At 38.4% G+C, this 23,599-nt stretch overlaps 1 protein-coding gene and 1 non-coding gene across 6 annotated transcripts in view; one reads left to right on the top strand and one right to left on the bottom strand.

Annotated features, from left to right (window-relative positions):
• GLIS3 (GLIS family zinc finger 3) overlaps window positions 1–23,599 on the top strand; it is a 630,646-nt gene that overhangs the window by 172,906 nt on the left and 434,141 nt on the right. The window lies entirely within an intron of this gene.
• Window positions 14,911–15,017, bottom strand: LOC132541035 (U6 spliceosomal RNA). Its single transcript, XR_009552229.1, has one exon. It is a non-coding gene; the product is annotated as a U6 spliceosomal RNA (small nuclear RNA).

The following is a 23,599-nucleotide window of genomic DNA, read 5'->3' as shown; positions in this document are numbered from 1 at the left end:
ATCTTCCTCTTCTCTGGTTCTTGACCCAACAAATACTATTTACCTTGACATTCTAGACTATAACCTCAGACTTTTCAACTCTTTCTGACTACCAGGCTTTATTTAGGATCCTTTCCTTTCCCTGTTTATTATTATTATTATTATTAATTATTAGCAGTAGTAGTAGTAGTAGCAATAGTAGTGATTTAATAAATTACAAAATTTATTAAATCAATTTTACAAAATTTACAAAATTAGAAGGAAATAGGGGTATGACCCTGTTATGACTTCCAGAGTTCTGTATCTCCATCCCCCTCCAGTAGAAACTTCAATAGTTTATCCCAGGTCATTTCTAAGATATTGGTTCACTATATGTATTTTTTTTTCTTACCCATTATCCCCCCTATGGTTCTTCCTTCACTTCTAAGTCACACCTATACCTTCCAAGTCTCCTTCCTTTTTCCTCTTCCCATTCAGATAAATGTAACACTGTCTCACTTCCTTTGGTATTTTCCAGATTTCTTCCTTTTGAGTGGTGGTATAAAAACAAAGATTGCTGGTTACAAACATTTTGGGTACTGGTGAAATTGGGGTGAAAATTTTTGGGGGGTGCAAAAGAAAGGAATTGTGGCTTCTGTAATTGCCTCTCAACTGGACATGGATGTTGGCAGGTCAATACATATTCTTAAACAGAATATTTTTCCAAAAGCCTTGGAATTCTCAGAATATTTCTCTGATAACATTAGCACCAAGGAGTCCTTTATGCTTGGGAAACTAAAATGACAGTGTTGGAGTTCAGTTAGGAGACATCAGTGTAAATACTTCCTTCAAGGATTCCTTTTAGCCTTTTCTCTTTGCTGTGGGAGCTATGCAAAGGCAAAAGTGCTTGGGCTTTGAAAATGTGTTACATATTTAGAGTAATGGGCACATGGCAGATATCCTATTAGTCCAAAATATTAGTCTAAAAGGGGCACACCATTCTTGCTACACATGAGAGCAGTTTATACCAGTTTTTTTTTTTTTCAGGAACTACAGACTGCCATGGTTAAGGTGTGTGTGTGTGTGTGTGTGTGTGTGTGTGTGTGTGTGTGTGTGTGTATGTGTGTGTGTGTATGTGTGTGTGTGTATGTGTGTATTTCCCAGAGGATACAGAAACATTACAATCATTTGCATTTGGTAGATAGAAGTCACATTTTTATTTTATTATTATTATCTAGTCACTCAGAGAAGGCATCTAGGGGTGGGGGGTAGGTAGATAGCATAATTGTGCAAAAGAGATTCTCATGTCTGAGGCTCCAAAGTCCCAGGTTCAGTCCCCTGGACCACCATCAGCCAGAGCTGAGCAGTATTCTTAAAAACAAAATTAAAAAATAAAAGTAAAGAGAGAAAGAAGGCATCTAGTACCCTGTGAGTTTCAGATTTGTGGAGAAGTCTCCTTAGTCTACCTTCAGTGCTGCCCAGTGCTTAGTGTACTAAGTCTGTTTCCTTCTTTAACTTTCAGAAGACTGCTATCAAAATCTTCACCGAAATAGCTCACATAGATAGTATGCTGCTTTGTCATGTGCACAACCCAGCTTTGAGTCTGGCCACTAAAATACTGAAGAAAGCTGCACTACTTTGATCTCTTTCACTCTGTCTCTACCTCTATCTAAAAAAGAATAATTATTGTGGCCAAAATGACTTTATATTTTTTCTTTTTTAAAAAGCTGCGGAGCTGCTTCACTGCCTGTGAAGCAACTCCCCTATAGGTGAGGAGCCGGGGACTGGAACTAGGATTCTTTTTTTTTTTTAATATTTTATTTTATTTATTCCCTTTTGTTGCCCTTGTTTATTGTTGTAGCTATTATTGTTGTTGTCGTCGTTGTTGGATAGGACAGAGAGAAATGGAGAGAGGAGGGGAAGACAGAGAGGAGGAGAGAAAGATAGACACCTGCAGACCTGCTTCACCGCCTGTGAAGCGACTCCCCTGCAGGTGGGGAGCCAGGGTTCGAACCGGGTGGAACTAGGATTCTTATGCTTCTCCTTGCGCTTCTTACACTTTGCCTGTGTCCTTAACCTGCTGCTCTACCGCCTGCCCCCGCCCCTGCCAAAATGACTTTATAAATTAATTTTGATGTTACTTTTCTTAGATATTATACTTTGACTAAAAAGATGTAGAGCTAAGAATATGGGGCCAAGTAATGGTAAGGTCTAGTCAACAAGAGAATTTTTTTATTAAGGGAAACCATCCAGAAAGGCCTGGAAATAACTTCTGAGAAAACCTCCTGTTTTTGTCTGTTTAAGAAAGGAAATTGTGGGAGTCGGGCGGTAGTGCAATGAGGTAAGCCCACATGGCACAAAGCACAAGGACTGGCATAAGGATCCTGGTTTGAGCCCCTGGCTCCCCACCTGCAGAAGGGTAGCTTCACAAGCAGTGAAGCAGGTCTGCAGGTGTCTGTCTTTCTCTCCCCCCTCTCTATCTTCCCCTCCTCTTTCCATTTCTCTCTGTCCTATCCAACAACGATGACATCAACAACAATAATAACTACAACAATAAAACAACAAGGGCAACAAAAGGAAATAAATATTAAAAAAAGAAAGAAAGGAAATTGTACTGACCATAGAAGCCTATGTACTCATAGAGGGTCCTTGCTCAGAGCACTGCTCTCCAATTGTACCTTTGCACCATATTGGCCTGTTTCTGAGTCATCACTGTACTTGAGAATATCACTGGCCATTTTTTCTTTTTTTGCCTCCAGGGTTACCGCTCAGGCTCAGCACTACAAATCCACAATTCCTAGTGATGATTTTTCCCCATTTTAATGGCTAGGAGAGAGAAAAATTGAGAAAGGAGGGGGAGATAGAAGGGGGGAGAAACAGAGAGTAGGGTGGTAACGCAGCAGGTTAAGCGCATGTGGTACAAAGCACAGGAACTGGTGTACGGATCCTGGTTCTAGCCTCGGGCTCCTCACCTTCAAGGGAGTCACTTCCCTGGTGGTGAAGCAGGTCTGTAGGTATCTTTCTCTTCCCCTGTCTTCCCCTCGTCTCTCCATTTCTCTCATCTAATAAGGGCGACATCAACAACAATAATAACTACATGAACAATAAAAAAAAGTAAAAAAGAAAGGGGGAGAAACAGAGAGATGCCTGCCAGACTTGCTTCACCACTTATGAAGTGACCCATCTGCAGGTGGGGAGCTGGGGACCTTGCACAGGTCCTTGTGCTTTGTACTATGTGCGCTTAACCCGCTGTACTACCACCTGGCCCTCACTGGCCATATCTTCTGATGGTCAGATCTAGATTCCATCAATCCTCTCCTGTCCTCTCCTGTCCTCTCCTGCTCTCTCCTGCCCTCTCCTGCCCTCTCCTGCCCTCCCCTGCCCTCTCCTGCCCTCCCCTCTCCTGCCCTCCCCTCCCCTCCCCTCCCCTCTCCTCTCCTCTCCTCTCCTCCCCTCCCCTCCCCTCCCCTCCTCTCCTCTCCTCCCCCCTCCCCTCCCCTCCCGTCCCCTCCTCTCCTCCCCTCCCCCCTCCCCCTCCCCTCCCCTCCCCTCTCCCCTCCCCTCCCCCCTCCCCTCCCCTCTCCCCTCCCCTCCCCTCCCTACCCCTCCTCTCCTGTCCCCTTCTCTATTCTCCTTTTTCAGTTTTAGTTATTTCATTTTTTTACCTGATAGGCAAGAGAAGGAGAGACACCTGTAGCACTATTTCACCACTTGTGAAGCTCCCTCCCCTGCAGCTGGGGATTTGTGACTTTTACTGGATTCTTGCACTTTGTAATAATGTGTGCCCTCTACTTTTGTACCACCACCCAGCTCTAATCACAATGCTTCTGATGGCCAGATCTAGATTCCTGCAGTTCTCAGTGCTCATGTTGTAAGTACCTAAAATTAAACCAGATCAGATGCCAATGCATAAGTAAAATGCAAATGAATCATTAAATAATTAAAAAAGGAGTCTTGTTTACTGCCTGCTGGAACATAGCCTGAGAATTTGAATGCAAGATTGGCACACATCTCAGAGACGCAGCAACTACAGCATGGGCTTTAAAAGCTAGTAATTGCAAAGGAACAATTAATTGAAAAGAAGGTTAATTTACAGTTTTCAGACTTAGCATCTGCTTGTTTAGTATATGCGCTAAAAAGCAAAGTAGTGGGAAATTTATAAAATGTCAGTTATATAATTCATGATATATACATACACACACTAATCACTTACAACCCAGTTCTTTTTCTCTTACATAATCATTGCTAAAATGTGATACTTGTACTGTATCTGTTTTGACTTCAGAAGAATTCTAGGTTGAAATAATCTGGACACCAGATTTGTCATTGGAATTCCTAGACCTTTTCTTTTTAATTAGTGGATTGGAAAATCTCTGTGTATATTTTTCTTGCCATTTCCAAGCAATATATTTTTTTTATGAAATTCATAGGTTATGTTGTATTCAATAGTACAGGAGGCCTGTTTAATTTGCTGATAACTGGAAATTCAGTGCAATTTATTGTAACGTGAAGAAATCCATGTTATTGCTTTATCCTTTGTATGTTTATATTTCTCCTTATAGTTTAGAGTATGTCTGCTATTTTAATTACATTTCTCTTCTAAGAGATATCCCTACTGAAAACAGCTTTTGTTTCTCTTTTTTTTTTTAACCTATAAATGTACAGTTTCCTGTAGAAGTCTAAATATTGAAACACAAATGTTGAGATTGAGATGTGGAAATCTATGTATTTTTTTTTTTTAATTTCTAGGAGTTTGAGCTTATTCTTATGAGAGAGGTAGAAATCTCACGCATTTCCATCTCATGCTGGAGATGGAAACTGGGTTTCAGATGTATGAGTTCTGTGCTTTACCACTAAGTGAGGTATTGACCTTGGCTTCTTATTCTTTATGGAAACATGTGTGCATGTGCATGCTTTGGAGTGAGTGAGAGAACAAAAGCTTATTTCAGCTAATATCTTTACTAAATGTCCACGAACAAAATCATTTGTTACAAAGATCTTATAGTGATATCTTTTCCTTTCTTTTCTTCATCTTTTCTTTATTTTTTAAATTTATTTCCTTTTCGTTGCCCTTTTTTTTTTATTGTTGCTGTTGTATTGATGTCGTCATTATTGGATAGGAAATCAAGAGAAATGGAGAGAGGAGGGGAAGCCAGAGAGGAGGAGAGATAGACACCTGAAGACCTGATTCACCACCTGTAAAACAAACCCTCTGCAGGTGGGGAGCAGGGGCTCAAACTGGGATCCTTATGCCTGCCCTTACGCTTTGTGCCACGTGCACTTAACCAGCTGTGCTACCTTCATCTTTTCTTTCCTTCTTCATTCATTACTCTCTCCCCACCTCAACCCTCTGCTGCCAGGGTTTATGTTGAGTTGTAATACCTAGGTGATTCCACTACTCTGTGGATTTTTTTTTTTTTTTTTTAATATGAAGGATGAAAGACAGAGTCAGAAAAAGACAGAGAGAAACACAACAGCTTCCTTATTGCAGGTACTCCTGTGTGGCCACTAGGGACTCAAACCTAGGTTTGTCAGCCCTATCCAGTGCTAAGCAGTGGATATAGAAATTTCCAATAACATGTATTGTTTTGTAAAAAATCTCACCCATTAGGGATCACTTCTTGGGTTATGAATATGTAAATCATAATTATAGTAATACACTTTCCTGTACTTAGAACATTTTGACTCTCTAAAAGACTTTGTTCTTTTGAAGTGAACTAGGGCTACACCTCTTTCCAAGAAAAAAAAGCTATTTAGAAAGAGAAGACATGTATGACATGATTAATAAATAATAATAATAGTAAGAGTTAGGGGGAGATTAGAGGGTGAAAAAAGGATTATAATGTAGGAGGAAATGTATTGCTAACTGATGTTTGAAAATAATTACTGAGAATGAGGAAATAAAGGTTTAATATTAAAATTTTACCAGTGATTTGGTAATGATTTACATGATTGTGCTATCACATGTGTATAGTTCTGCTCCAAATCTACACTAAAGTTTTGTGCCCCCACACCCCCAGCAGTAACTACTATAGTTTTTCAAAAGTCCCAAGGCCAGTTGGATACTTCTTTTTTTCTTTGCAAGCTTATATGTTTCAATTCTTTGTATTCCTGGTTCAAGTTACCAGTCTGCACTGGCAGGAGGAAAGGCTTCATAAGTGATGAAGCAGTGCTGCAGGTGTCTCATTTGCTCTCTAGCTTCCCTCCTGTCTCAGTTTCTTTATTCCCTATCAAAATAACTAAATAAATGAATCTTTAGAAAATGTATATTTGGAGATTCAACCCCATGGACAAGTAAAATTAAAATATGATTAAATAGATGGGACTAATTCAGATTGAGAGCTTCTACAAGCTGAAATAAAATTCCACAAGATTACAATGCAGCCTTACAGTGGGGAGAAGATATTTTCCTTTTTTATTTTTAATTTTCTTTATTGGGGAATTAATGTTTTACATTCAACAGAAAATACAATAGTTTGTACATGCATAACATTTCTCAGTTTTCCAAATAGTAGTACAACCCCCACTAGGTCCTCTGTCATCCTTTTTAGAACTGTATTCCCCCCACTCACCCCAGAGTCTTTTACTATGTTGCAACATGCCAATTTCATTTCTGATCTGAGGGGAAATGCTTTCAGTTTTTCACCATTGAGTATGATATTGGCTGTAGTTTTGCTATATAGAGACTCCACTATCCAGGAATTTTCCATCTAGTCCCATTTTTGTAGTGTTCAGATCATAAAGGGGTGTTGTATTTTGTAAAATGCTTTCTCTGTATCTACTGATATGACCATGTGGTTTTTAGTCTTGCTTTTATTGATATGGTGGATCATGTTGATTGATTTATATACAGTAAACCAACCTTGCATGCCTGGGATAAATCCCATTTGGTCATGATGAACAATATTTTTAATATACTGCTGTATCTGGTTGGCTAGAGTTTTGTTCAATATTTTACCATCTATGTTCATCAGACATATTGGTCTGTAGTTTTCTTTTTGGTTGCTTCTCTGTCTGCTTTTGGTATCAAAGTGATGTTGCCTTCATAGAAACTGGAAGTGAGTATTCTGGTGTCTTCAATGTTCTGGAAGACTTTTAAAAGTAGAGGTATTAGTTCTTCTTTGAAGGCTTTGTAGAATTCATTTGTAAAACCATCTGGTCCAGAACTTTTATTTTTGGGAAGGTTTTTGATAACTGTTTCAATTTTATTAGCTATGATGGGCCTGTTCATGTTATCTAGTTCCTCTTTGCTTAATTTTGGAAGTTGGTAGGTATCTAGGAAATCATTCATTTCTTCTGGGTTCTCTAGCTTGGTGGCATACAGTTGTTCATAGAAGTTTGCATGATATGCTGAATTTCTGTGGTGTCTGTTGCAATATCTCCTCTTTCATTTATGATCCAATTTATTTGGGTCGTCTCCCTTTTTTGTTTTGTGTCAGACTAAAGGTTTGTTGATTTTGTTCACTCTTTCGAAGAACCAATAGTTACTTTCATTGATCTTTTGTATGGTTTTCTTATTTTCAGCGTTATTGATTTCTGCCCTAACTTTAGTGATTTCTGTCCTTCTGGTTGCTTTAGGGTTCCTTTGTTCTTCTTCTTCTAAGTCTTTAAGATGTGCAATCAGGCTGTTTATTATGCTTTTTTTTGTTTTCTACGGTGTGCTTGTATGACTAAGAAGTTCCCTCTCAGTACTGCCTTAGCTGTGTCCCAAATATTTTGATAGCTTGTGTCTTTGTTTCCATTGAACTCTTGAAACATTTCGATTTCTTCCTTTATTTCCTCTTTGACCCAGTAGTTGTTAAGGAGTGTACTGTTGAGCTTCCACATTTTGGAACTCTTACTAATCTTTTGTTGATTGTTAAGTGTTAGTTTAATTCCACTGTGGTCTGAGAAGATGCTTGGGATGATTTCAATGCTCTTGAATTCTCTTGAGTTCTAGTTTATCTGTCTTCTCATTTAGCTTCCTCATGTCTTTATTGATTTTCTGCCTGGATGATCTGTCAAGTTTTGAGAGAGTGGGGTGTTGAAGTCCCTTCTATGACTGTGTTGCTATTAATATATTGCTGTAGCTCTTTCAGTAGATGTTTGATGTATTTAGATGGCTTCTCATTGGGTGCATAGATGTTAATAATTGTTAAGTCTTCTTGACTGACTGATCCTCTGAGCACTAAGTAATGTCCATCCCTATTTTTTTTAATTTTATTTATTTTAAAGTCTATCATGTCAGGTATGAGAATAGCTGTTCCTGCCCTTTTTTGTGGGCCATTGGCTTGTATGATATTTTCCCTTCTTTTCACTTTGAGTATGTATTTGTCTTGTTGAGTTAGGTGGGTTTCCTGTAGACGACATATTATTAGGTTGTGTTTTCTGATCCATCTTCCTACTCTGTGCCTTTTAATAGGCGAATTCAGGCCATTGACATTTATTGATATCAAAGATTGAAGATATTTTCATGCGTTTCTTGTAGATTTTTAGAGTGTTTTGATAGATGGCGTATTTATGGTGGTCTGACTGTCTATAGGAGGCTCAATAGAGAAAATGTGAAGTTCCTGCTGTCTTAGGGATCAAGAAGACAATGGATAGTTATTGTTATCATCACATTATTTGGTGACTTACTTAACTTTAAAAAGTCCCATTGTTAGGATTTGCTGTATAATATCCAAAATCTTATGTATAGCTGCACCACTGGTTGCTTCTGCTCTCCCTTGTCTAGGCTTTTGAGAGAGTCAACATATCAAAGACTCAGCCTATGTATTTAAAAAGTTTTTTGACATACAATCAAATTTCCCCTCTCATATTAATTAAATAGTGATTGATATGACTACAATTTAATAGGAGTGTAAATAAACACCATTCCCACCACCTAAAGACTGTGTCTCATCCCAGCCAACCACCCCTTCCCCCCTCGCTGCCCCTGGAAGCTGCATTTCCACCCTCCCTATCACCACAGGGTTTTTACTTTGGTGCCCTACTCTCGATTTAGTCAAACCCTGCTTTTACTTTCCCTTTCTGTTCTTCTTTCTCAACTTCTGTTGATGAGTGTGATCATCCCATATTCATCTTTCTCTTTCTGACTTAGCTCACTTAACATAATTCCTTCCAGCTCCATCCAAGATGGGTCAGAGACGGTGGGTTCACTGTTCTTAATAGCTGCGTAGTATTCCATTGTGTATATATACCACATCTTTCTCAGCCACTCATCTGTTGTTGGGCACCTGGGTTGCTTCCAGGTTTTAGCTATTACGAATTGTGCTGCTATGAACATAGGTGTGCACATCTCTTTTTGGATGGGTGTTAGGGAGTCTTTGGAGTATATCCCCAGGAGAGGAATTACTGCATCATATGAAAGGTCCATGTCTAGCCTTGTGAGAGTTCTCCAGACAGCTCTCCACAGAGGCTGGACAACTTTACATTCCACCAGCAGTTCAGAAGGGCTCATTTGTCCCCACAGCCTGTCTAGCATTTGTTACTACTGTCATTTTTGATGTATGCCATTCTCACAGAAGTGAGGTGGTATCTCAGTGTTGTCTTTATTTGCATTTCTCTGACAATCAGCGACCTGGTGCAATTTTTCATATGTTTGTTAGCCTATTGGATCTCCTCTGAAGTGAATGTTTTGTTAATATTCTCTGCCCATTTTTGGATGGGGTCATTTGCTTTTTTGGTGCTAGGTTTGCTGAGCTCTTTGTCTATTTTAGTTATTAGTCTCTTGTCTGATGTGTGTCATGTGAAGATCTTCTCCCATTCTGTGAGTGGTCTCCATGTTTGTCTGATAGTTTCTTTGGCTATACAGAAGCTTTTCAATTTGATGTAGTCCCATTTGTTTGTTTCTGCTTTAGTCTTCCTTGCAGTTAGGTTTGTTTCATCAAAGATGTCCTTGAGGTTTAGGTGGGAAAGTGTTCCACCAATGTTTTCCTCTAAGTATTTGATAGTTTCTGGCCTAACATCCAGGTCCTTGATCCATTTGGAGTTGATTTTTGTTTCTGGTGAGATAAGTGGTTCAGTTCATTCTTCTACATGTTTCAACCCATTTCCCAGCACCATTTATTGAAGAGAGCCTCTTTCCTCCATTTAATACTTCGGGCCCCCTTATCAAAGATTAGATGTTTATATATGTGGGGGTTTAATTCTGGGCTTTCAATTCTGTTCCACTTTTCTGTGTGCCTATTTTTGGTCCATTTCTAGGCTTTTTTTTTATGATGATGACCTTATAATATAGTTTGAGATATGGGAGTGTGATGCCTCCATTTCTGTTTCTTTTCCTCAAGATGGTTTTGGCAATTCTAGGTGTTTTCTGGTTCAAGATAAATGATTGAAGTTTTTGTTCTATTCTCTTAAAGAAGCTTGGTGGAACTTTGATGGGTATTGCGTTACATTTGTATATGGCTCTGGGGAGAATATTCATTTTGATGATGTTCTTCCAATCCCTGAGCATGGGATGTCTTTCCATTTCTTGGTATCAGTTTCTATTTCCTTGGAATTCATAGTTTTCAGTATACAAGTCTTGCACTTCTTTGGTCACTTTTATTCCTAGGTATTTTTGATTTTGTTGTAACAGTGAATGGGATGATATATGGATGTCTTCTTCTTCAGATTTAGTGTTATCATAGAGAAATGCCACTGATTTTTGTACATTGATTTTGTAGCCTAACACCTTGCTATATTGTCTAGTAAGTTCCAGTAATTTTATGCTGGATTCTTAGGTTTTTCTATGTGTATTATTATATCATCTGCAAATAGTGATAGCTTGACTTCTTGCCTACCTATCTGTATTCCTTTGATTTCTTTCTCTTGCCTGATTGCCATGGCAATAAATTACAATATTATGTTGAAGAGTAATGGTGATAGTGGACAGCTGTTTCTGGTCCCTGATCTGAGGGGGAATGCTTTCAGCTTCTGTCCATTGAGTATGGTGTTGGCTGTAGGTTTGCTATGTATGGACTTCACTATCTTGAGGAATTTCCCATATATTCCCATTTTTTGTAGTGTTTTGAGCATGAATGGGTGTTGGATTTTGTCAAAGGCTTTCTCTGCATCTATTGAGATAATCATGTGGTTTTTGGCTTTGCTTTTATTGATGTGGTGAATGACACTGATTGACTTACATATGTTGAACCAACCTTGCATTCCTGGGATAAATCCCACTTTGTTGTGATGAACAATCTTTGATATACTGCTGTATCCAGTTGGTCAAGATCTTGTTTAATATTTTGCCATCTATGTTCATTAGAGATATTGGTCTGTAGTTTTCCTTTTTTGGTGTATCCCTATCTGCTTTTGGTATCAGGGTGATGTTGGCTTCATAAAAGTTGGAAGGGAGTGTTCCTGTTTCTTCAATCTTGTGCAAAAGCTTAAGAAGTATGGGTATTAACTGTTTCCTGAAGGTTTTGTAGAATTAGTTTGTGAAGCCATCTGGTCCAGGACTTTTGTTGTTGGGGAGGTTCCTAATAACTGTTTTGATTTCTTTGTCTGTGATTGGTATATTTAGGTTTTCTAGTTCTTCTTGGTTCAGTTTTGGAAGGGCATATGTTTCTAGGAATTTTTCCCGTTCTTCCAGAATTTCTAGCTTGATGGCATATAATTCTTTATAGAAGTTTCACATGATTTTCTGGATTTCTGTGGTATCAGTTGTGATATCTCCTCTATCATTTACAATTCTATTAATTTGAGTGTTCTACATTTTTTTTTTTTAGTGAGTCTGGCTATTGGTTTGTCAATCTTGTTTAATCTTTCTAAGAACCAACATTTGGCTTCATTGATCTATTGTATGGTTCTCTTATTTTCGATGTTGTTTATTTCTGCTGTAATTTTAGTGATTTCTGTCCTTCTGATTGTGTTAGGGTTCCTTTGTTCCTCTTCTTCTAAGCCCTTAAGGTGTGCAATAAAGTCGTTTATTTGAGGCTTTTCCTTTCCTTTAATATGTGATTATATATCTATGGGTTTCCCTCTCAATTCTGCTTTAGCTGTGTCCCAAATATTTTGATAGCTTGTGTCTTCATTTTCATTTGTTTCTAGGAACATTTGAATTCTTGCTTGAGTGTCTATTTGACTCAGTGGTTCTTACGCATTATGTTGTTTAGTTTCCAAATTCTATGTCTTTAAGTAATTTTCTGTTTGTTGTAAATGTTAGCTTTACTACACTATGGTCTGAGCAGATACTTGGGGTGATTTCAGTGCTCTTGAATTTGTTGATCCTGTCTTTGTGAACTAACATGTCGTCAATCCTTGAGGCTGTGTTGTGTGGTTTTGAAAAGTATGTGTATTCCAGTTTTTGGGGATGAAGAACACTGAAAATGTCCAGGAGGTATAGTCTGCCCGTCTCTTCATTTAATTTTTTTGTTTCTTTGTTGATTCTCTGCTTTGTTGATCTGTCAAAGTGTGAGAGTGGGGTGTTAAGTCTCTCACTATTACTGTATATTATTAATATATTTTTGTTGTTCTTTCAGTTGGTGTTTGATGTATATAGATGGTCCCTCATTGGGTGCATAGATGTTGATAATTGCTAAGTCTTCTTGGCTTATTGATCCTCTAATTATTATGTAATGGCCTTGCTTATCTTTTATTACTTTATTTAATTTAAAATCTATTGTGTCAGAGATGAGAATGGCTTTTGCTGCCCTTTTTTGTGGTCCATTAGCCTGTATGATTGTTTTTCATCCTTTCAGTTTAAGTTTGTGTTTATCTTCTTTGGTCAGAAGGTATTCTTGCAAGCAGTATATGGTTGGGTTATGTTTTCTGATCTATCCTCCCATTCTTAGCCTTTTGATGGGTGAGTTTAGATGTTGACATTTATAGAAATTATGGATTTATGTATTGTAGTGCCATTATTCAACAATTTTTTTATTTGCTCTGATATATTACAAGTATTATAGTGATGTTCTTGATTATAAAACATCTTTTAGAACCTCTTTCAGGGCAGGCTTGGTGATTGTTGCCTACTTTAATTGTCTGTCTGAAGTTTTGATCTCTCCATCTAGTTTGAATGAACATCTAGCAAGATATATTATCCTTGTCAGAAACCCTTTTTCATTCAGGGCTCAATAGATATCTTGCCATTCTCTTCTGGCTTTTAGAGTTTGAGTATTGAAGTCTGCCGATAGTCTTATGGGTTTTCCCCTGTATGTGACTCTTTGTTTTTCTCTTGCAACCTTTAGGATCCTTTCTTTATCCTTACTTCTTTTCATTGTGACAATGATGTGTCTTGGTGTCTTCAGGTCTGGGATGATTCTGTTTGGGACTCTCTGGTCCTCTTGAATCTTAATGTCCTTTCTGTTGTTCAAGTCAGGGAAGTTTTCTTTTATTATTTCCTCTACAATGTTTACTTCCCCTTACTCTCTTTTTTCCTCTGTTAGGCCAATTATATGAATGTTACTTCTTTTGAAATTGTCCCATATGTCTCTGTTGTTGTTTTCAGTGTCTCTCAATCTCTTTTTCAGCTCTTTTACCTCTTTCTTAGTTTTCTCTAGCTCATCCTCTGTCTGGCTGATTGTGTTTTCTTCTTCTGTTAGTCTGCTTTTCCTTCCCTCAGCTTCTTTCTTCACTTTAGCTATTTCAGCTTTCTGTTCTCTAATTACCTCGAGGTAGCTAGTATTTTCATTGAGGGTCTCATCGGTTGTTTCCCTAATTCTGCTAGCCCTTTCCTCCATAGTTGTCTTCATTTCTGTGTTTATTAAGTTTACTATTGCTTGCATACTTTTCTTATCTATGGTTACTTCTGACTGATTTGGAGTTTCTTCTGGGATCCTGTCTTGATTCATTATGGCAGCAGTTTTATTTGCTCTTGGTTTAACCATGTTTTTTTATTGATGTGTTTTTTATTTTTATGTTCTGTTGTTCTTCAGTTGTTGTGTTTTGAGTACAAGCCATGGTATACTAAATACCTTTATGACAAATGCAGTCACCAACCTTGGAAATTGCAATAGTAACTGATTGAAGCAGTAAAGGATTGATGCAGTTTAACCAATACCAGTTAGCCAAACAATACCTCCAGTCCAAGAAAAAATATCAACCAAATCCAAATGAAAAAGAAAGAGGAAAAAAGGGAAAGCAAGAATAGACAATTATGCAAATCTACTGTCCACTGTAAATTCTAGGGGGAGCAAGAGGAGAAAGGGAAGTAGAGAAGAGACACACATAAAGAGAGTCCATTCTAAGTTAGATTTCTTCCCCAAAATAATTCACAAACGAGTGTCAGTGAATTCAGAAAGTAGAAGTAGGAGGAAGGATGAAAAGAATCAAGAATGAGAAAAAAAAATAGAAAAGAAAAAAAGAGCAGTGAAGGGAAAGAGTTTTTTATTTTTAATTTGCTAGGGGGAGGGAGAAGTTGGAGAGTGGATAGAGGAGGTAGGTAGAGTGAAACAAGTTTCTCTCACAATGGATAGGACACCTAGTTACTTAGCAATGGAAAACACACTAAAAGTTAATTTTGGTCAACCTGAAGGAGGGGGGGGAAGGGACACACACACACACACACACACAAATATATATATAATAGTAATAATAAAATAGAACAGAGTATAAAACCCTAATAATCAGTCTGCAGCTTGGACTGCTCCCAATTGGCTCAGTAGCCTGAGCAAAGACAGCTAGTTGTTAAAAAAAAAAAAAAAAAAATTACACACCTGGTGAGTTAGGAATCTTGGTTAAAAAAAAAAAAAAAGCTCAGCAGGGAGCCTGCTAGTAGCAGCTCTCCAACCCTAGGGGTTTGGTTATAGGGTGGGGGAGAAGGGTGTGCTTCAGAAATAATAAAAAAACTTTCTTTTCTTTTTTCTCTGTTTTCTTACCCAAATTGAGCTATAGTCACCTCCTTGGTGTCACACTTAGAACCTCTTATTCACAGTCCTTCTGACAGCCAGGTATCCTACCCTTTTAGCAGTTGTTGTCTTAGCACACAACAGCAGCTGCCTCCAGGTTGCCATCTTGGCTCCACCCTTGATCCTTTATGTCTTTTATAGAAATATGGAATGCTTCACGAATTTGCTTGTCATCCTTGCACAGAGGCCATGCTAATTTTCTCTGTATTTTTCCAGTTTTAGTATATGTGTTGCTGAAGCAAGCACCTAAAAATCTTTCTTATTTATTCAATGATATATATTTTTTCTATGTTGGTACCATTATTTTCAGTAAGTTTTTTTTAATATTACATAACAGCTAGAGAATTTGCTCTAACCAGGGACCTAAGTTTCTGACTATTTCTATGCTATTCCTTGTTTAATTTATCATAAGGCACCCCAGCATGGCCTCCAGCATTACAGAAAATATAACACAGCAAATATTCAGTTGGAAAATTGCTTGTCACTGTTCAAAGGTTTGGAAGACAATTACAACATTCATAAAACCAGAAATTGATACATAAATCTTTTTCAAAGTAAAAATGTTGGCTTATTTCTTGAAATGTTTCTATTACTTAATATTATGAGTATCAGAGAGCCTTTGTTCAGCACATAATGTTCAGGATAATTTTGTAGACATGAACATAAGATCTTTTAAACAACTTGCTTTTATCACAATTCAATTTTATTCCTCTATTCAGACATAGTGACATTCATTTACTGACTTTGTTGTGGGAATATTTCTTTGCATATACTATACAGAGCTGTTCAGATGTAGTTGTCTGTTTTGGATCATTATCCATTACTCTGGGCTTTCTTAGATGGAACAAACACTAGTTAGCAACCTCAAGTAAAGAAAAATTCTGAAGACATTGCTTCTCTTATACATATAACTGCAGAAGCAGGGGCCTCATTTGAGGATGTACTTTAAACAGACAACAACAGAGAACTAGTATGAAGCTTTGACAATTAAAGGAGGAGAGAAAAGAGTGAAGGGAGGATGGGAAGGAGAAAAAAGACAGTTTTCTGACTTGCTTGTTGAAATCTATTGTTTTCCAGTAAAGTTTGCTTTGCTTTCTTTACTCAGTTGAAACATTTGCTCTCAAAAAAGGTACATTGCATTTGACCAGGTCAGCTATGTTATCTGTCTGAACATATTTCAAATCCAAAGTACTTTATCCATGGTTTTCATTGCCTCAGAGTGCATTCTTCTCAGTGCCCTTGGAATTCTGATCTCCACCAACCAGCAGAGAGGAGTAAACAGATCACAACTGGCATCTTGAAAAGAAAAGGCATTCTGAAACTAACCTAGGATTTTTAGAAGAGGATGCAATAGCCACATGTGTGATATAAATTAGTCCCTCTGTTAGAAGCTAAGAATTTTTCTTGGGGTTAGACAAAAGCAGCCTGTGTAATGAAAGAAAAGTGAGTGTAATTTGGGGTCAGACAGTTCCCAGTTCAAATGTCAGTACTCGCACTTCTACTTCACTTATACATAATCGCCTTGAATATATTGCTTAATGTCTATAATCCTGGTCAGAAGAAAGCCTTACCAGGATATCCAGCAGGTTATACTGGTGTAGCTATTGTTTTCCAGCATTGAGGATTCATAGGTGAGTAATACAGCCCCTCTTCCCAGAGAATTAGAGTAGTGAGACTTATGTGAAATCTTACTTAGCAGAATAGCTGACATATAGTAGAAACTTGATGTATTTTATTTTCCCTTCCTATCTGTCCTCTAAGCTTTGTAGAAATGGAGAAATCCAAAAGTTTCACAAGAATTTAGCAATTTTAGTCAATGATTCCCACCACCTCCCCCATAAAATCTTTTTATTGGGAAGTGTCATAACTTGGAATGTGACCACTTGGAGACATAATTTATGGAGTCTGTACTGAACTGAGTTAGAAAACATGAGCCCCTGTTCTAGTTTTACATCATTAGCTGTTTTTCCTAGATGATTCATTTCACTTCTGTGGAAGTCTTATCTTTCAGTGGTGTCAGGAGAATGTGAATAGTCATGGTCTCTGTCCTACCTACCAACACTGATTTTACTACTCACCTTCCACTTGAATTGAATGCCTGTGCATGCTTGTCTCTCAACTATGCCCTTTTCCCTGCCTCACCCATAAAGTTCTTCTGGAGTTACTGGAAAGGGGAATACTATTACTTCAGTTTAAATACTGATTCAAACAATTTTTATCCTGACCCCATACAAACACACCCCAATCCCTGAATTTGGAGCTATTGGGGAAGAGAAAAAAGGAGAAGAGAAAGAATGATATAACTATCTCCATATCTTAACTCTGCTGCTTTAATTATACTTACAATGACTTGGGCTCCCTGTTTCATGCTAAGAACACAAGAAGCTGAAGTCCCTCTTATCTGATGTTTTCACCTATGGTGTTGTTGTCAGTTGTAGCCACTGAATTCTTAGATTGATTTACAGAATACTGGATATCACAAATGGATAAAACTGGAAGGGGCTTTCATGGTTATTTTGTGTTTACAGAACTGAATTTCTGGAAGGAGAAGGAAACCTGGAAGGGATAAGCAGCCATTAACAGGGCAGAACATGAACTCAGTTTTTTAACTCTTAAAATTTTATTTATTTATATATTTTGGATAGAGACAGAGAAAAATCAAGAGGGATGAAGGAGAGAGAAATACCTGCAACAATATTTTAGCGTTTATGAAGCGTTTCTCCTGCATGTGGGGACTGGGAGGCCTGAACCTGGTACCTTGAGCAATATGTGTTTTCTCACAAGGTGTGCCACTAAGCAACCCCCTGAAGTCACTTTCTAAGTATAGTATAGTTTTTCTGCTTCACCATTTCAATGAGAATGGTAATTTTTATGGTATATTATCTACATTGTCTTGAAGGCAACCAAATGTCATGAACTTTTTTTTTTTTTTTTTTTTTTTTGCCAAAGATTATCCTTCAGTCCTGTGACTTTTCTTATTTTGTGGGGTTTGCTCACAAGGTGTGCCACTAAGCAACCCCCTGAAGTCACTTTCTAAGTATAGTATAGTTTTTCTGCTTCACAATTTCAATGAGAATGGTGATTTTTATGGTATATTCTCTACATTGTCTTGAAGGCAACCAAATGTCATGAACTTTTTTTTTTTTTGCCAAGGATTATCTTTCAGTCCTGTGACTTTTCTTATTTTGTGGGGTTTGCCTTCAATGTCCTGGATAGACTCTAAGATGTTCCTAGTTACCTTTAGCCTTAGATATTTATTTAGTTGCTGCTTGCTTTTCTTTGTTGTTTACACAGCATTGGAGAAAAAACTCAGGGATTCAAGCATACGTAATACTGCTGTGCCACCTCTCTGGTTGAGTATTCTATATTTCAAGAGATAGGTAAGTCAGAGTACTACCCCATCATACCTGGTGCTCTTATGTAGTCTAAGGCATTATACATAGGAATTCATACATGGAAACATGTACTTTATCACTAGGCCACACATTGGACCTGATCCTTTGTCTGTCTGTCTGTCTGTCTCTGTCTCTCTCTCTCCTTTTTCCCTCCAGGGTTATTGCTGGGGCTCAGTGTTTGCATTATGAATCCACTGCTCCTGAAGGCCATTTTTCCCATTTTGTTGTCCTTGTTGTTGATATTGTTGCCATTGCTGTAGTTGCTGGATAGGACATAGAGAAATAGAGAGAGGAGGATAAGACAGAGAGGGAGAGAAAGATAGACACCTGCAGACCTGCTTCACTGCTTGTGAAGCGACCACCCTGCAGGTGGGGAGTCAGGAGCTTGAAGCAGAGGCTCCTTGAGCCAGTCCTTGTGCTTTGCGCATGCACTTAACCGTCTGTGCTACTTCACAGGCCCCTGATCCTTTGTCTAGTCATGATTAAATTTTTTTTGAATGATTGATATGAGAAAAGTACAGTGTGATAATACTTTACCAGAAAAATGATGTGATATATTACTGTTTTTTTCCATGTAACAGAAGGGGAAGATGGAGGTATGGAAGAATTCTATTTTGTGTCAGGCTCCAAGTCTTGTAAGCAGTGGCTTCAGTATTTGAAATCCAGTTGTCTCCCTCTATGGTCTGTGCCCACAAATAGTGTGCAGTATCCCTCTCTCACCCTGCCACTTCCTGCTTACCCTGCCCCACCTGAATACTCTTTCTCTTCCTCTTTTGCAGTTATGTCCTTGTCCCTGGTCTCCATCCCCTATATATATGGCCGTGGCATTAAAACCACTATGCATATTGATTCTTTTGGAACCTGCTCCTAGTCCTACTTCCAGGCTGTCCATTCCAACTTCCTATCTGCACTTCCAGCTGAATGTCTGCACCTTGTACTTTTCTTGTTCAAAATAGTGTGTCACCCCAGGTGACTGGAGTGATTGCTCTTCAGATGTCAGTTTAGAGAAGTATTTGTTGTTGTTGTTGTTTTATTTAAGAAAGGAGACATTAACAAAACCATAGAATAAGAGGGGTACAATTCCGCACAATTCCCATAACCCGATCTCCACATCCCACCCCCTCCCCAGATAGCCTTCCCATTCTCTATTTCTCTGGGAGTATGGATCCAGGGTTGTTGTGGGTTGCAGAGGGTGGAAGGTCTGGCTTCTGTAATTGCTTCCCAGCTGAACATGGGCGTTGACTGGTCGATCCATACTCCCAGTCTGTCTCTCTCTTTCCCTAGTAGGGTGGGGTTCTGAGGAAGTGGCGCTCCAGTACACATTGACGGGGTCGTCTGTCCAGGGAAGTCTGGTCAGCATCTGGAACCTGGTGGCTGAAAAGAGAGTTAACATACAAAGCCAAACAAATTGTTGAACAATCATGGACCTAAAGACTTTAATAGTGCAGATGAAGTGTTGGGGGTATTCCCTGCATGCTCTTGTGTACTTCTGCTTTCAGGTATATATTTTTCCCCTAGTTTATGGACATGTGTGAACATATGCTCTATCTCAGGGGACATGGACTATATCTAGGTTTGGGGACTTTATTGGGGAGTGGAACACCTGGAATGGAATTAGAGAATACTATGAAAGGAAAGGTCTCACCTGAATGATGAAGCTGAAGGGTTGTCATTCCACACCTGAAGTCTCTGGTCACAGTCTGAAGTGAAGCATGCTGGGGTGGCACTCGTTCCGTTGATTAGGTTGTGATCCACGGATGCAATATTATTTGATTTGAATTGAGAGCAGCATGCATGAAAGTGGGCCCCACCCTAAGGTTCCAGAACTGGGGGAAATATAGGATCTATAGTGGAAATGTGAGGTTCCTGTTGTCTTAGGGTTCAAGAAGACAATGGATAGTTATTGTTATCATCACATTATTTGGTGATAGGGTTAACTTTGGAAAGTCCCTTTGATAGGGTTTGGGGTATAGTACCCAGCATCTTGTATATAGCTGTGTTGTCGGTTGCTTCTGTTCTCCCTGGTCTAGGCTTTTGGGAGAGAACATATCAAAGACAGCCTATGTATTAAAAAGACTCAGTCTGTGTTTTAAGAAGTTCTAGACATATCATCAGTTTTTTGCCTCTCATATTAATTAAATAGTGGTTTATATAATGTTTACACTTTAATAGTATTGTACATAAACACCGCTCCCACCACCAAAAGACTGTGTTCCATCCCCCTCATCCCCCCCTGCTCCCCCACCCTCCACCATGCCAGGAAGCCCAATGGCCACCCTCCCCTTCACCACAGTGTTTTTACATTGGTGCCCTGCTAGAGAGGTATTTTGAAGGGCTTCCAGGTTCTGCCACAGTGAAGTTAGATCTAGGTGTTGATCTATGTCACAACACATGGGTCTGAATATTAGATGATGTTTTTCTGTGAGCATTTAATTACAGATAAATTAGAAAAATCCGTTTTTTCCCTTTGTGGAAAAGAAATGTAATTTTTAAAAGCACAGGATTTTTTTTTTTGGGGGGGGAGAAGGTAAGCATTCAAGTAGGTGTTTATATCAGAAGAACACTGCAGGAAATGGCCTTGTCATTGTGTTTGAGACCCCTTTGATTTGCTGTTCTTCTGCCTCCTTGGAACATTAACGACAGAAGGCCTTCAGTCCTTACACAGTGTAGATGAAACCAAGTTTATGAGTAGTTTCCACAAGTTCTAGGAACTAAATGAATTAACTACATTCCCTTGGAAGGAAAAGCAAGAACAAATATCAGAATTAATCTTTCTTCACTTCTTTTCTTACCCCTAGCCTCCAGCTGCTCTGCTATCTTTGGTTTAAGCAGTGTTATTTTTAAGATTGAGGTCTTTTTAAAAAATTTTTTTCCTCTCATTGTTTCTTTTTAGTCTGTTCTGTGCATTTCTTGGGAGTACTCCTCTGGGTTTCACTCCTTCCCCTGATCTATATAGTTTGTTTTCAAACAGTCTCTTCACCTAATAAAGTATCTTTTGTTTCCCAACACTGTTTGTTTCATGCTTATAGGGTGTTCTTTGCCATCCAATTTTAGATACTACATAATGCCCTTTAAGCAGCTTCTCCTTTGGAGGGATAAAGCTGTGGGTAAAATGTCACTTCCCATAAATCTTGGTGAAGATGAAGTCAGATATGGACAGACAAGGAGGGAACAGGAACTGGGGAAGTCTGACTCTTTTAAAGTTGACTTAATCCTCCCTCTTATCCTGTAGTCTCTCTGCTGCTCTTTGGAGGGTGGATGGACTTTCTCTAACATGAAGGAATGAGATTTTGCATTGCCTGCCTTTGTCACAATGACAAAAGCCTAGGAAATTCCAATTAATTAGCAAGCCTCGGGTTAATGAAAGAATAAAACTGAAAGGGAAATACTTTAAGCTTTCAGAGAGACATACCATGTGAGGACAATGCTCATTTCAAATATTTGGGACTGTTTGTATAATTTTCCCAGGGTTTGCTTTCCTGAGACTCACAGAGATCAGATATGTGTAACAAACAAGAGGATTTGTCAGAGTCAGGATGTAATAACACCATTGGCTTTTCAGAACACTAAATGACTCACTCCTGTTTGAAGAAGGTAGTTAAATGTGGAATCACATGGGGAAATTAGAACCAGAATAAAGACATTTTGCACATTTTATGTCTAAAGAAAAGCATGGCAATTGGACCAGAATAAAGTAGATTATGAAATAATTGTGAAATTAATTATTTTGTAGGACCAGGAAATTAGTGTGCCATTGTGTCCTCAAATAAGAACTTTCTGCCAATGTGTCTGCTAGAAGTGTATGATGATGAAAAAAATACTAAAACTACTCATCTATAGCTTTTTATTAGATGGTAACAATGGTAATAACAATGTAGTTGCAAAACCACAACACTACTGCCACCAACAACTAACATATAAACCATTTGCTTCCTGCCAAGCACTATTTTGAGCACATTTAAACCTCTCGACAGTTCAATTAAATGCCAGGAACTATATGACTCATTTGATTATCACAGTCACTTTATAGTTCATAATATTGAAGCTAAGGTATTAAGTGGTTCACCAACATATAAAACATGAGGGAGAATTTAAATTCATACAGTGTAGCTTCATTATTTATATTGCAAACCAACACATCAACCTGTTTGTGAAATAAGGTCTTAACCATGTGTGTAGAAATGCTGCTAGGCTCTGTGTTGCTTAGCTAGCATAGGAACCAGAGAGGCAGAGGCTTTGTTCTCAGTTTGGTCACTAATTATTCCCATGATTGAAAAGTCATTCAGTCATCATTTCTGGTCTTCAGTGTGTTCACCTATAAAGGAAAATGGTTTTTTTTTCACTATATATAAGGGGATTTATGCTCTAATACTCTGTGGATTAAGAAAATGATGAGTTTTAGTTTTATAGTATGTAAAATCGTCTTTTTGGTGGCAGTGTGTGTGTGTGTGTGTGTGTGTATTCATTCAGACATTAAAAATTAGGTAGGAATTTTGGGCCTTGAGAGATTTCTGTTCAAACCCTAACTTTATTATTTATTTATTTATTTCCTTTAGTTTTTCTTTTTCTGGGGCTTGGTGCTGGCATTATGAATTAAATTCTTCCAGTAGCCGTATTTTCTTTTTATTTTATTTGATAGGACAGAGATAAATTAAGAGGGGAGAAGAAGGTAGATAGTGATAGACCTGCTTCACTACTCGTGCAGGTGGGGAAGTAGCTGCTCAAACCCAGGTCCTTACGCATTTGTCCACTGAACCAGATGTGCCACCATCTGCCCCCTTTTTTCTTTAAAAGACTGACTGCTATGTCTCTGTGAACTTCATCCTCCTCCTTCCCCGATGAAGTAATGATGTGTTTAAAGTGCTTGGGGTGATTGATGCAAAGGCATTGCTAGTACTTCCCCTAACTGTCCTTGTGTAGATGGAATGAAAATTGGGTAGAGGGTACTTAAGCAGCTGGGTCCAAGGAAGAGATTGCTTCAGACAAAAGAGAGATATTCTGAAAAGAGTGACGAGGTAGACAGTTTTACATTATGAATCTCTTGGTAATAGGCTTTATAGATGAAAATAATTCATTCCTGAAAACCACCTAGTTCCTAGGATTTTTCTTGTTACACTTCATTGGATTGTATCACCTTTTTTTTTAACTTCTCTTTTTTTAATTTTATTTGATAAGATAGAGAGAAATTTAGAGGGGAGAGGGAAATAGGGAGGGAGAGAGAAAGAGAGATACCTGCAGACATACTTCACTACTGTGAACTGACTCCCCACTCCCTGAAGTAGGGACTAGGGCTTGAACCCAAGACCTTACACACCATAATGTGTGTACTTAACCAGGTGTGCCACCAGCAGCTCCATAACTATTCCCCTGTGTACAATTCTTTTATCTGTATATGTTCCTCAGATACCCATGTTCTTCAGGCTCTTTGGCATA

The sequence above is a fragment of the Erinaceus europaeus genome, chromosome 10 (genome assembly GCF_950295315.1).
Source record: "Erinaceus europaeus chromosome 10, mEriEur2.1, whole genome shotgun sequence".
In the NCBI taxonomy this organism is placed as follows: domain Eukaryota; kingdom Metazoa; phylum Chordata; class Mammalia; order Eulipotyphla; family Erinaceidae; genus Erinaceus; species Erinaceus europaeus.
Note: the sequence above shows the minus strand (reverse complement) of the source record. Positions and strands in the feature narration are given on the sequence as shown.